Source organism: Triturus cristatus, chromosome 8, assembly GCF_964204655.1.
Source record: "Triturus cristatus chromosome 8, aTriCri1.1, whole genome shotgun sequence".
NCBI classification, from domain to species: domain Eukaryota; kingdom Metazoa; phylum Chordata; class Amphibia; order Caudata; family Salamandridae; genus Triturus; species Triturus cristatus.
The window spans coordinates 654481482-654495221 of record NC_140591.1 but is presented as its reverse complement, the minus strand read 5'-3'; positions in this window follow the sequence as shown (position 1 = coordinate 654495221).

Sequence of the window (13740 nt, the reverse complement as noted above, 5' to 3'; positions counted from 1 at the left end):
GTTTCGGCGGTAAAACCGCCTTGCTCACTGCATGAAATGTTCTGTCAGTGTCAGCCATACATATATCTCCACCATTTACCTTTGGTTGCCAAGACAACCAGAAAATTTCATAGACATAGAAGTTTTCACCGTGACTTTGCAAAATACAATTGTATGTGAAAAAATGCTGAAACATACATCGATAGCTAAACAATAAAAGCTATATATATATAATTCACTAAAAAAACTATAGGTTTCACACACGTTATAGTTAGGAATTAGCATTTAAAAAACCTTGCAAATTCACTGAAAAAACCATAGGTTTCACACATGTTATAGTTAGCTGGACATTTCACTCATAAAAAACCATTGAAATTCCCCCGTTATAGTTAGTTCAGCTAACTATAACTCGCGCGACCGTAATCCACTGCTGATGACGTCACATATTACATCACTGTATTCACTAAGATACTGTTAATAAGTCAGTTATACAATTAATTTTACAAAAAAAACCATCGATTTAGACACTTATTTACCCATTTATTCTTCCATTAACCTTTAGATATACAAATATAAAAAATATTTATTTTTCAGAAAGACACATATTCACTGGATGATGTCATCAGTGATGTCATCAGTGATGTCATTTGAGATGTCATCAGTGATGTCATGAGTGATGTCACTGACCATGTCATTAGTGATGTAATATGTGACATCATCCGCAGTGGATTGCGGTCGCACGAGTTATAGTTAGCTGAACGAACTATAACGGGGGAATTTCAATGTTTTTTTACGAGTGAAATGTCCAGCTAACTATAACATGTGTGAAACCTATGGTTTTTTCTGTGAATTTGCAAGGTTTTTTAAATGCTAATTCCTAACTATAACGTGTGTGAAACCTATGGTTTTTTAACCCCTTCAGTGCCCATGACGAGCTGGACTCGTCATGGGCCGCGGTTGCGCTGTGCCCATGACGAGTCCAGCTCGTCATAGACCCCGCCCGCTAATGAAAGGCGCGGCACAGGGCGGGGAAAGGGGCGGGCACTGAAGGGGTTAAGTGAATTTGCAAGGTTTTTTAAATGCTAATTCCTAACTATAACGTGTGTGCAACCTATGGTTTTTTTAGTGAATTTGTAAGGTTTTTTAAATGATAATTTATGTATGTATTATTATATTTTTTATATATTTATTTTACAATGAACTACCTATGTATATAGTTATAGATTGACTGTATCCTGTAATATGGAATGGCTCAGCTCTTTTTTTTTTATTTGGATAAAGTTGAACAGCATAGTTAATATCTTCTATAAACTTATAAACAGTTTAAAATGTTTTGTTTTTTTTAAGGGTTTTTCACCGTGCACACACGGTGCGCGCACGGTGTGCGCACCCCGTGATTTAAAAAAAAAAAAAAATTGTTTTCACCCTTCGGGGTCCTTCAGGGACCCCCTGACAAAGGCTAGGGTGTCAGGAACTCTCTACCCTGCCCCCTTTTCACGTTCTCCACCTTTATTTTTCACTGCGACACGCAAAATGGCGTCCGACACTTCCTGATTTCGACCGATTCGAATGTTGACTGACATCTAACCACCAATCAGAATTACGCTCGCGCACATTTGGTGCGCGCATATAGATATTTATGTACTTTTAACTGCAAATTTCAGAGGAACTACTGAAAAGATTGACACCATATATGCAAAAGGCACATGCCTGACCTGAGGACTACCTCTTTGCCAAATTTCAAGTAATTCTGTTCAGCCGTTCGGGCTGTACCTTCGACTAAAGCTCCTATGGGAAAATGCATGGGGAAAACGTGTTTTGGAACCCCCCTTTTTTCTCAGCCCCCGCTTGACGAATCACCCCGAGACTTTCAGGGTAGGAGCTGAGCGGAGCGCCTCATTAGTTTTGAAAATTTCCCGAGGATTCGTCAACCGGCGCCAAAGTTATTCAAAATAGAATTTTCAGATTTCCTATGGGAACTCGGTCCTAACTATAACTATCTACTGGCGACCGCCAGTAGATAATATAAATATATATATTATAACTCAAATTGCCCTCAGCTTAAGAACGCACTCACTTCAGGAGCAACCATCCGGTTTATTTTTCAGGAACACGAACTGCAGGATTCATGTACATTGTTCTCCGACGCGTTTCGAGGCTCATGCCTCCTAGTCATGGATAATTGGCATTCGACAGATGGCTCCGATTCAGCGTGCTCGTTTAAATACCTTTAGTAGGCGTCGCTCATAGCGTCTTTATTTGCAATGCAGGCTGGACCTTGTAGTAAGGATCAGAGTTTCGTTTTCACCCTCCAGTGGGCTCTGTTGAGTGTCAATGTTTTTAACCTGTTGTTACCCTGAGTGGGCCATATTCACTGCGTCCGTTGTCGTTCGTTCCGCTCCTGAAGTGCTGAAATTAAACGGGCAAAGTTCCCGCTCGCAGCCTCTCACTCGTGGTTTGGAGACGGTGCAGTCCTTCACGGCAGGGCTGCCGTGGTTTAATTATAACTCAAATTGCCCTCAGCTTAAGAACGCACTCACTTCAGGAGCAACCATCCGGTTTATTTTTCAGGAACACGAACTGCAGGATTCATGTACATTGTTCTCCGACGCGTTTCGAGGCTCATGCCTCCTAGTCATGGATAATTGGCATTCGACAGATGGCTCCGATTCAGCGTGCTCGTTTAAATACCTTTAGTAGGCGTCGCTCATAGCGTCTTTATTTGCAATGCAGGCTGGACCTTGTAGTAAGGATCCTGCAGTTCGTGTTCCTGAAAAGGACTGCACCGTCTCCAAACCACGAGTGAGAGGCTGCGAGCGGGAACTTTGCCCGTTTAATTTCAGCACTTCAGGAGCGGAACGAACGACAACGGACGCAGTGAATATGGCCCACTCAGGGTAACAACAGGTTAAAAACATTGACACTCAACAGAGCCCACTGGAGGGTGAAAACGAAACTCTGATCCTTACTACAAGGTCCAGCCTGCATTGCAAATAAAGACGCTATGAGCGACGCCTACTAAAGGTATTTAAACGAGCACGCTGAATCGGAGCCATCTGTCGAATGCCAATTATCCATGACTAGGAGGCATGAGCCTCGAAACGCGTCGGAGAACAATGTACATGAATCCTGCAGTTCGTGTTCCTGAAAAATAAACCGGATGGTTGCTCCTGAAGTGAGTGCGTTCTTAAGCTGAGGGCAATTTGAGTTATAATTTAACCACGGCAGCCCTGCCGTGAAGGACTGCACCGTCTCCAAACCACGAGTGAGAGGCTGCGAGCGGGAACTTTGCCCGTTTAATTTCAGCACTTCAGGAGCGGAACGAACGACAACGGACGCAGTGAATATGGCCCACTCAGGGTAACAACAGGTTAAAAACATTGACACTCAACAGAGCCCACTGGAGGGTGAAAACGAAACTCTGATCCTTACTACAAGGTCCAGCCTGCATTGCAAATAAAGACGCTATGAGCGACGCCTACTAAAGGTATTTAAACGAGCACGCTGAATCGGAGCCATCTGTCGAATGCCAATTATCCATGACTAGGAGGCATGAGCCTCGAAACGCGTCGGAGAACAATGTACATGAATCCTGCAGTTCGTGTTCCTGAAAAATAAACCGGATGGTTGCTCCTGAAGTGAGTGCGTTCTTAAGCTGAGGGCAATTTGAGTTATAATTAAACCACGGCAGCCCTGCCGTGAAGGACTGCACCGTCTCCAAACCACGAGTGAGAGGCTGCGAGCGGGAACTTTGCCCGTTTAATTTCAGCACTTCAGGAGCGGAACGAACGACAACGGACGCAGTGAATATGGCCCACTCAGGGTAACAACAGGTTAAAAACATTGACACTCAACAGAGCCCACTGGAGGGTGAAAACGAAACTCTGATCCTTACTACAAGGTCCAGCCTGCATTGCAAATAAAGACGCTATGAGCGACGCCTACTAAAGGTATTTAAACGAGCACGCTGAATCGGAGCCATCTGTCGAATGCCAATTATCCATGACTAGGAGGCATGAGCCTCGAAACGCGTCGGAGAACAATGTACATGAATCCTGCAGTTCGTGTTCCTGAAAAATAAACCGGATGGTTGCTCCTGAAGTGAGTGCGTTCTTAAGCTGAGGGCAATTTGAGTTATAATTAAACCACGGCAGCCCTGCCGTGAAGGACTGCACCGTCTCCAAACCACGAGTGAGAGGCTGCGAGCGGGAACTTTGCCCGTTTAATTTCAGCACTTCAGGAGCGGAACGAACGACAACGGACGCAGTGAATATGGCCCACTCAGGGTAACAACAGGTTAAAAACATTGACACTCAACAGAGCCCACTGGAGGGTGAAAACGAAACTCTGATCCTTACTACAAGGTCCAGCCTGCATTGCAAATAAAGACGCTATGAGCGACGCCTACTAAAGGTATTTAAACGAGCACGCTGAATCGGAGCCATCTGTCGAATGCCAATTATCCATGACTAGGAGGCATGAGCCTCGAAACGCGTCGGAGAACAATGTACATGAATCCTGCAGTTCGTGTTCCTGAAAAATAAACCGGATGGTTGCTCCTGAAGTGAGTGCGTTCTTAAGCTGAGGGCAATTTGAGTTATAATTAAACCACGGCAGCCCTGCCGTGAAGGACTGCACCGTCTCCAAACCACGAGTGAGAGGCTGCGAGCGGGAACTTTGCCCGTTTAATTTCAGCACTTCAGGAGCGGAACGAACGACAACGGACGCAGTGAATATGGCCCACTCAGGGTAACAACAGGTTAAAAACATTGACACTCAACAGAGCCCACTGGAGGGTGAAAACGAAACTCTGATCCTTACTACAAGGTCCAGCCTGCATTGCAAATAAAGACGCTATGAGCGACGCCTACTAAAGGTATTTAAATGAGCACGCTGAATCGGAGCCATCTGTCGAATGCCAATTATCCATGACTAGGAGGCATGAGCCTCGAAACGCGTCGGAGAACAATGTACATGAATCCTGCAGTTCGTGTTCCTGAAAAATAAACCGGATGGTTGCTCCTGAAGTGAGTGCGTTCTTAAGCTGAGGGCAATTTGAGTTATAATTAAACCACGGCAGCCCTGCCGTGAAGGACTGCACCGTCTCCAAACCACGAGTGAGAGGCTGCGAGCGGGAACTTTGCCCGTTTAATTTCAGCACTTCAGGAGCGGAACGAACGACAACGGACGCAGTGAATATGGCCCACTCAGGGTAACAACAGGTTAAAAACATTGACACTCAACAGAGCCCACTGGAGGGTGAAAACGAAACTCTGATCCTTACTACAAGGTCCAGCCTGCATTGCAAATAAAGACGCTATGAGCGACGCCTACTAAAGGTATTTAAACGAGCACGCTGAATCGGAGCCATCTGTCGAATGCCAATTATCCATGACTAGGAGGCATGAGCCTCGAAACGCGTCGGAGAACAATGTACATGAATCCTGCAGTTCGTGTTCCTGAAAAATAAACCGGATGGTTGCTCCTGAAGTGAGTGCGTTCTTAAGCTGAGGGCAATTTGAGTTATAATTAAACCACGGCAGCCCTGCCGTGAAGGACTGCACCGTCTCCAAACCACGAGTGAGAGGCTGCGAGCGGGAACTTTGCCCGTTTAATTTCAGCACTTCAGGAGCGGAACGAACGACAACGGACGCAGTGAATATGGCCCACTCAGGGTAACAACAGGTTAAAAACATTGACACTCAACAGAGCCCACTGGAGGGTGAAAACGAAACTCTGATCCTTACTACAAGGTCCAGCCTGCATTGCAAATAAAGACGCTATGAGCGACGCCTACTAAAGGTATTTAAACGAGCACGCTGAATCGGAGCCATCTGTCGAATGCCAATTATCCATGACTAGGAGGCATGAGCCTCGAAACGCGTCGGAGAACAATGTACATGAATCCTGCAGTTCGTGTTCCTGAAAAATAAACCGGATGGTTGCTCCTGAAGTGAGTGCGTTCTTAAGCTGAGGGCAATTTGAGTTATAATTAAACCACGGCAGCCCTGCCGTGAAGGACTGCACCGTCTCCAAACCACGAGTGAGAGGCTGCGAGCGGGAACTTTGCCCGTTTAATTTCAGCACTTCAGGAGCGGAACGAACGACAACGGACGCAGTGAATATGGCCCACTCAGGGTAACAACAGGTTAAAAACATTGACACTCAACAGAGCCCACTGGAGGGTGAAAACGAAACTCTGATCCTTACTACAAGGTCCAGCCTGCATTGCAAATAAAGACGCTATGAGCGACGCCTACTAAAGGTATTTAAACTAGCACGCTGAATCGGAGCCATCTGTCGAATGCCAATTATCCATGACTAGGAGGCATGAGCCTCGAAACGCGTCGGAGAACAATGTACATGAATCCTGCAGTTCGTGTTCCTGAAAAATAAACCGGATGGTTGCTCCTGAAGTGAGTGCGTTCTTAAGCTGAGGGCAATTTGAGTTATAAATAAATATATATATATATATATATATATTTTTTTTTTTTTACATTGAAAAAGCCAGTTGGCGAAACGCGTCTGTCAGCGTTTCGGGATTTTCAAAAGGGGGGGGGGGGACTTGCTAAATAAAGCATTTATGCTTTAAATAAACATCTCTCTTGAATTGCTTGGAGTGCTCTCCGATTTACACGTTTGACGTGTTTGGTTGTTTCATATATATATATATATATATATATATATATATATATATATATATATACATATATATAGATATATATATAGATATATATATATATCCACAAACACAGTTTGCCTGGAGTGAGGAAGCCCAACACAGGTGAGTGAAAAGTAACCACTTATTTAATGGAAAAACGGCTCGGGAACACAGCAGAAGTGCCTCGCAGAAAGTAAGTCCTGTGGTCTTGCCCGACGCGTTTCATGCTGTTGAAGCATTTTCTCAGGGGCTCGCAGGTAAACAGGAGTCTCTGGTAACAGCGGTTAAATAGGCTCCATAACGTAACTCAGTCCCTGCCCTGATGGGCGTGGCCACCACTGTGGCCTGCTGGATCCTGTAGTACCAAATATTATTGCTCAAGTGAGATGCTGTGACCAGGCTCGAAGTATCATCATAATGAATCCCCAAGTGGGTGGTGATGACTCTCTTATGCTGCTTCTCGTGCTCAAAGTGTTGATCCATTGGGGCACACCTGCCCTTAAGTTGCAGCGTAGGTTGACGTCGCAACAGGACTGTAACACAGCGGGGCTCCCTCGCGGCTCAGGCTGCGCCGCAACATATCCACAAACACAGTTTGCCTGGAGTGAGGAAGCCCAACACAGGTGAGTGAAAAGTAACCACTTATTTAATGGAAAAACGGCTCGGGAACACAGCAGAAGTGCCTCGCAGAAAGTAAGTCCTGTGGTCTTGCCCGACGCGTTTCATGCTGTTGAAGCATTTCCTCAGGGGCTCGCAGGTAAACAGGAGTCTCTGGTCACAGCGGTTAAATAGGCTCCATAACGTAACTCAGTCCCTGCCCTGATGGGCGTGGCCACCACTGTGGCCTGCTGGATCCTGTAGTACCAAATATTATTGCTCAAGTGAGATGCTGTGACCAGGCTCGAAGTATCATCATAATGAATCCCCAAGTGGGTGGCGATGACTCTCTTATTCTGCTTCTCGTGCTCAAAGTGTTGATCCATTGGGGCACACCTGCCCTTAAGTTGCAGCGTAGGTTGACGTCGCAACAGGACTGTAACACAGCGGGGCTCCCTCGCGGCTCAGGCTGCGCCGCAACATATCCACAAACACAGTTTGCCTGGAGTGAGGAAGTCCAACACAGGTGAGTGAAAAGTAACCACTTATTTAATGGAAAAACGGCTCGGGAACACAGCAGAAGTGCCTCGCAGAAAGTAAGTCCTGTGGTCTTGCCCGACGAGTTTCATGCTGTTGAAGCATTTCCTCAGGGGCTCGCAGGTAAACAGGAGTCTCTGGTCACAGCGGTTAAATAGGCTCCATAACGTAACTCAGTCCCTGCCCTGATGGGCGTGGCCACCACTGTGGCCTGCTGGATCCTGTAGTACCAAATATTATTGCTCAAGTGAGATGCTGTGACCAGGCTCGAAGTATCATCATAATGAATCCCCAAGTGGGTGGCGATGACTCTCTTATTCTGCTTCTCGTGCTCAAAGTGTTGATCCATTGGGGCACACCTGCCCTTAAGTTGCAGCGTAGGTTGACGTCGCAACAGGACTGTAACACAGCGGGGCTCCCTCGCAGCTCAGGCTGCGCCGCAACATATCCACAAACACAGTTTGCCTGGAGTGAGGAAGTCCAACACAGGTGAGTGAAAAGTAACCACTTATTTAATGGAAAAACGGCTCGGGAACACAGCAGAAGTGCCTCGCAGAAAGTAAGTCCTGTGGTCTTGCCCGACGAGTTTCATGCTGTTGAAGCATTTCCTCAGGGGCTCGCAGGTAAACAGGAGTCTCTGGTCACAGCGGTTAAATAGGCTCCATAACGTAACTCAGTCCCTGCCCTGATGGGCGTGGCCACCACTGTGGCCTGCTGGATCCTGTAGTACCAAATATTATTGCTCAAGTGAGATGCTGTGACCAGGCTCGAAGTATCATCATAATGAATCCCCAAGTGGGTGGCGATGACTCTCTTATGCTGCTTCTCGTGCTCAAAGTGTTGATCCATTGGGGCACACCTACCCTTAAGTTGCAGCGTAGGTTGACGTCGCAACAGGACTGTAACACAGCGGGGCTCCCTCGCGGCTCAGGCTGCGCCGCAACATATCCACAAACACAGTTTGCCTGGAGTGAGGAAGCCCAACACAGGTGAGTGAAAAGTAACCACTTATTTAATGGAAAAACGGCTCGGGAACACAGCAGAAGTGCCTCGCAGAAAGTAAGTCCTGTGGTCTTGCCCGACGCGTTTCATGCTGTTGAAGCATTTCCTCAGGGGCTCGCAGGTAAACAGGAGTCTCTGGTCACAGCGGTTAAATAGGCTCCATAACGTAACTCAGTCCCTGCCGTGATGGGCGTGGCCACCACTGTGGCCTGCTGGATCCTGTAGTACCAAATATTATTGCTCAAGTGAGATGCTGTGACCAGGCTCGAAGTATCATCATAATGAATCCCCAAGTGGGTGGCGATGACTCTCTTATTCTGCTTCTCGTGCTCAAAGTGTTGATCCATTGGGGCACACCTGCCCTTAAGTTGCAGCGTAGGTTGACGTCGCAACAGGACTGTAACACAGCGGGGCTCCCTCGCGGCTCAGGCTGTGCCGCAACATATCCACAAACACAGTTTGCCTGGAGTGAGGAAGTCCAACACAGGTGAGTGAAAAGTAACCACTTATTTAATGGAAAAACGTCTCGGGAACACAGCAGAAGTGCCTCGCAGAAAGTAAGTCCTGTGGTCTTGCCCGACGAGTTTCATGCTGTTGAAGCATTTCCTCAGGGGCTCGCAGGTAAACAGGAGTCTCTGGTCACAGCGGTTAAATAGGCTCCATAACGTAACTCAGTCCCTGCCCTGATGGGCGTGGCCACCACTGTGGCCTGCTGGATCCTGTAGTACCAAATATTATTGTTCAAGTGAGATGCTGTGACCAGGCTCGAAGTATCATCATAATGAATCCCCAAGTGGGTGGCGATGACTCTCTTATGCTGCTTCTCGTGCTCAAAGTGTTGATCCATTGGGGAACACCTGCCCTTAAGTTGCAGCGTAGGTTGACGTCGCAACAGGACTGTAACACAGCGGGGCTCCCTCGCGGCTCAGGCTGCACCGCAACATATCCACAAACACAGTTTGCCTGGAGTGAGGAAGCCCAACACAGGTGAGTGAAAAGTAACCACTTATTTAATTGAAAAACGGCTCGGGAACACAGCAGAAGTGCCTCGCAGAAAGTAAGTCCTGTGGTCTTGCCCGACGCGTTTCATGCTGTTGAAGCATTTCCTCAGGGGCTCGCAGGTAAACAGGAGTCTCTGGTCACAGCGGTTAAATAGGCTCCATAACGTAACTCAGTCCCTGCCCTGATGGGCGTGGCCACCACTGTGGCCTGCTGGATCCTGTAGTACCAAATATTATTGCTCAAGTGAGATGCTGTGACCAGGCTCGAAGTATCATCATAATGAATCCCCAAGTGGGTGGCGATGACTCTCTTATGCTGCTTCTCGTGCTCAAAGTGTTGATCCATTGGGGCACACCTGCCCTTAAGTTGCAGCGTAGGTTGACGTCGCAACAGGACTGTAACACAGCGGGGCTCCCTCGCGGCTCAGGCTGCGCCGCAACATATCCACAAACACAGTTTGCCTGGAGTGAGGAAGTCCAACACAGGTGAGTGAAAAGTAACCACTTATTTAATGGAAAAACGGCTCGGGAACACAGCAGAAGTGCCTCGCAGAAAGTAAGTCCTGTGGTCTTGCCCGACGAGTTTCATGCTGTTGAAGCATTTCCTCAGGGGCTCGCAGGTAAACAGGAGTCTCTGGTCACAGCGGTTAAATAGGCTCCATAACGTAACTCAGTCCCTGCCCTGATGGGCGTGGCCACCACTGTGGCCTGCTGGATCCTGTAGTACCAAATATTATTGCTCAAGTGAGATGCTGTGACCAGGCTCGAAGTATCATCATAATGAATCCCCAAGTGGGTGGCGATGACTCTCTTATGCTGCTTCTCGTGCTCAAAGTGTTGATCCATTGGGGCACACCTGCCCTTAAGTTGCAGCGTAGGTTGACGTCGCAACAGGACTGTAACACAGCGGGGCTCCCTCGCGGCTCAGGCTGCGCCGCAACATATCCACAAACACAGTTTGCCTGGAGTGAGGAAGCCCAACACAGGTGAGTGAAAAGTAACCACTTATTTAATGGAAAAACGGCTCGGGAACACAGCAGAAGTGCCTCGCAGAAAGTAAGTCCTGTGGTCTTGCCCGACGCGTTTCATGCTGTTGAAGCATTTCCTCAGGGGCTCGCAGGTAAACAGGAGTCTCTGGTCACAGCGGTTAAATAGGCTCCATAACGTAACTCAGTCCCTGCCGTGATGGGCGTGGCCACCACTGTGGCCTGCTGGATCCTGTAGTACCAAATATTATTGCTCAAGTGAGATGCTGTGACCAGGCTCGAAGTATCATCATAATGAATCCCCAAGTGGGTGGCGATGACTCTCTTATTCTGCTTCTCGTGCTCAAAGTGTTGATCCATTGGGGCACACCTGCCCTTAAGTTGCAGCGTAGGTTGACGTCGCAACAGGACTGTAACACAGCGGGGCTCCCTCGCGGCTCAGGCTGCGCCGCAACATATCCACAAACACAGTTTGCCTGGAGTGAGGAAGTCCAACACAGGTGAGTGAAAAGTAACCACTTATTTAATGGAAAAACGTCTCGGGAACACAGCAGAAGTGCCTCGCAGAAAGTAAGTCCTGTGGTCTTGCCCGACGAGTTTCATGCTGTTGAAGCATTTCCTCAGGGGCTCGCAGGTAAACAGGAGTCTCTGGTCACAGCGGTTAAATAGGCTCCATAACGTAACTCAGTCCCTGCCCTGATGGGCGTGGCCACCACTGTGGCCTGCTGGATCCTGTAGTACCAAATATTATTGCTCAAGTGAGATGCTGTGACCAGGCTCGAAGTATCATCATAATGAATCCCCAAGTGGGTGGCGATGACTCTCTTATGCTGCTTCTCGTGCTCAAAGTGTTGATCCATTGGGGAACACCTGCCCTTAAGTTGCAGCGTAGGTTGACGTCGCAACAGGACTGTAACACAGCGGGGCTCCCTCGCGGCTCAGGCTGCACCGCAACATATCCACAAACACAGTTTGCCTGGAGTGAGGAAGCCCAACACAGGTGAGTGAAAAGTAACCACTTATTTAATTGAAAAACGGCTCGGGAACACAGCAGAAGTGCCTCGCAGAAAGTAAGTCCTGTGGTCTTGCCCGACGCGTTTCATGCTGTTGAAGCATTTCCTCAGGGGCTCGCAGGTAAACAGGAGTCTCTGGTCACAGCGGTTAAATAGGCTCCATAACGTAACTCAGTCCCTGCCCTGATGGGCGTGGCCACCACTGTGGCCTGCTGGATCCTGTAGTACCAAATATTATTGCTCAAGTGAGATGCTGTGACCAGGCTCGAAGTATCATCATAATGAATCCCCAAGTGGGTGGCGATGACTCTCTTATGCTGCTTCTCGTGCTCAAAGTGTTGATCCATTGGGGCACACCTGCCCTTAAGTTGCAGCGTAGGTTGACGTCGCAACAGGACTGTAACACAGCAGGGCTCCCTCGCGGCTCAGGCTGCGCCGCAACATATCCACAAACACAGTTTGCCTGGAGTGAGGAAGCCCAACACAGGTGAGTGAAAAGTAACCACTTATTTAATGGAAAAACGGCTCGGGAACACAGCAGAAGTGCCTCGCAGAAAGTAAGTCCTGTGGTCTTGCCCGACGCGTTTCATGCTGTTGAAGCATTTCCTCAGGGGCTCGCAGGTAAACAGGAGTCTCTGGTCACAGCGGTTAAATAGGCTCCATAACGTAACTCAGTCCCTGCCCTGATGGGCGTGGCCACCACTGTGGCCTGCTGGATCCTGTAGTACCAAATATTATTGCTCAAGTGAGATGCTGTGACCAGGCTCGAAGTATCATCATAATGAATCCCCAAGTGGGTGGCGATGACTCTCTTATGCTGCTTCTCGTGCTCAAAGTGTTGATCCATTGGGGCACACCTGCCCTTAAGTTGCAGCGTAGGTTGACGTCGCAACAGGACTGTAACACAGCGGGGCTCCCTCGCGGCTCAGGCTGCGCCGCAACATATCCACAAACACAGTTTGAAATGCGTCGGGCAAGACCACGGGACTTACTTTCTGCGAGGCACTTCTGCTGTGTTCCCGAGCCGTTTTTCCATTAAATAAGTGGTTACTTTTCACTCACCTGTGTTGGGCTTCCTAACTCCAGGCAAACTGTGTTTGTGGATATGTTGCGGCGCAGCCTGAGCCGCGAGGGAGCCCCGCGGTGTTACAGTCCTGTTGCGACGTCAACCTACGCTGCAACTTAAGGGCAGGTGTGCCCCAATGGATCAACACTTTGAGCACGAGAAGCAGCATAAGAGAGTCATCGCCACCCACTTGGGGATTCATTATGATGATACTTCGAGCCTGGACACAGCATCTCACTCGAGCAATAATATTTGGTACTACAGGATCCAGCAGGCCACAGTGGTGGCCACGCCCATCAGGGCAGGGACTGAGTTACGTTATGGAGCCTATTTAACCGCTGTGACCAGAGACTCCTGTTTACCTGCGAGCCCCTGAGGAAATGCTTCAACAGCATGAAACGCGTCGGGCAAGACCACAGGACTTACTTTCTGCGAGGCACTTCTGCTGTGTTCCCGAGCCGTTTTTCCATTAAATAAGTGGTTACTTTTCACTCACCTGTGTTGGGCTTCCTCACTCCAGGCAAACTGTGTTTGTGTATATATATATATATATATATATATATATATATATATATATATACATATATAGCCGGCCTGTTGTCTTTGTCACATTTAGAGAGTAGAAATAGCCTTTATGGACTTGATACAAATAGGGCTTTCTATTTGGCAGTGGTATGCACCTTGTACAAGCAGGGACTCTTCTTTCTAGTCCAGATAAGGGAGTTACACACCTAGATAACCCCTGTTTACCCCCTGGTAGCTTGGCACGAGAAGACAGGCTTATCTCAGAGGCAATGTGTAAAGTGTAAAGTGTTTGCACCTATCACACACAGTAACACAGGAAAAACACTACAAATAGACACCACACCAGTTTAGAAACATAAAGTATCTTTATCTA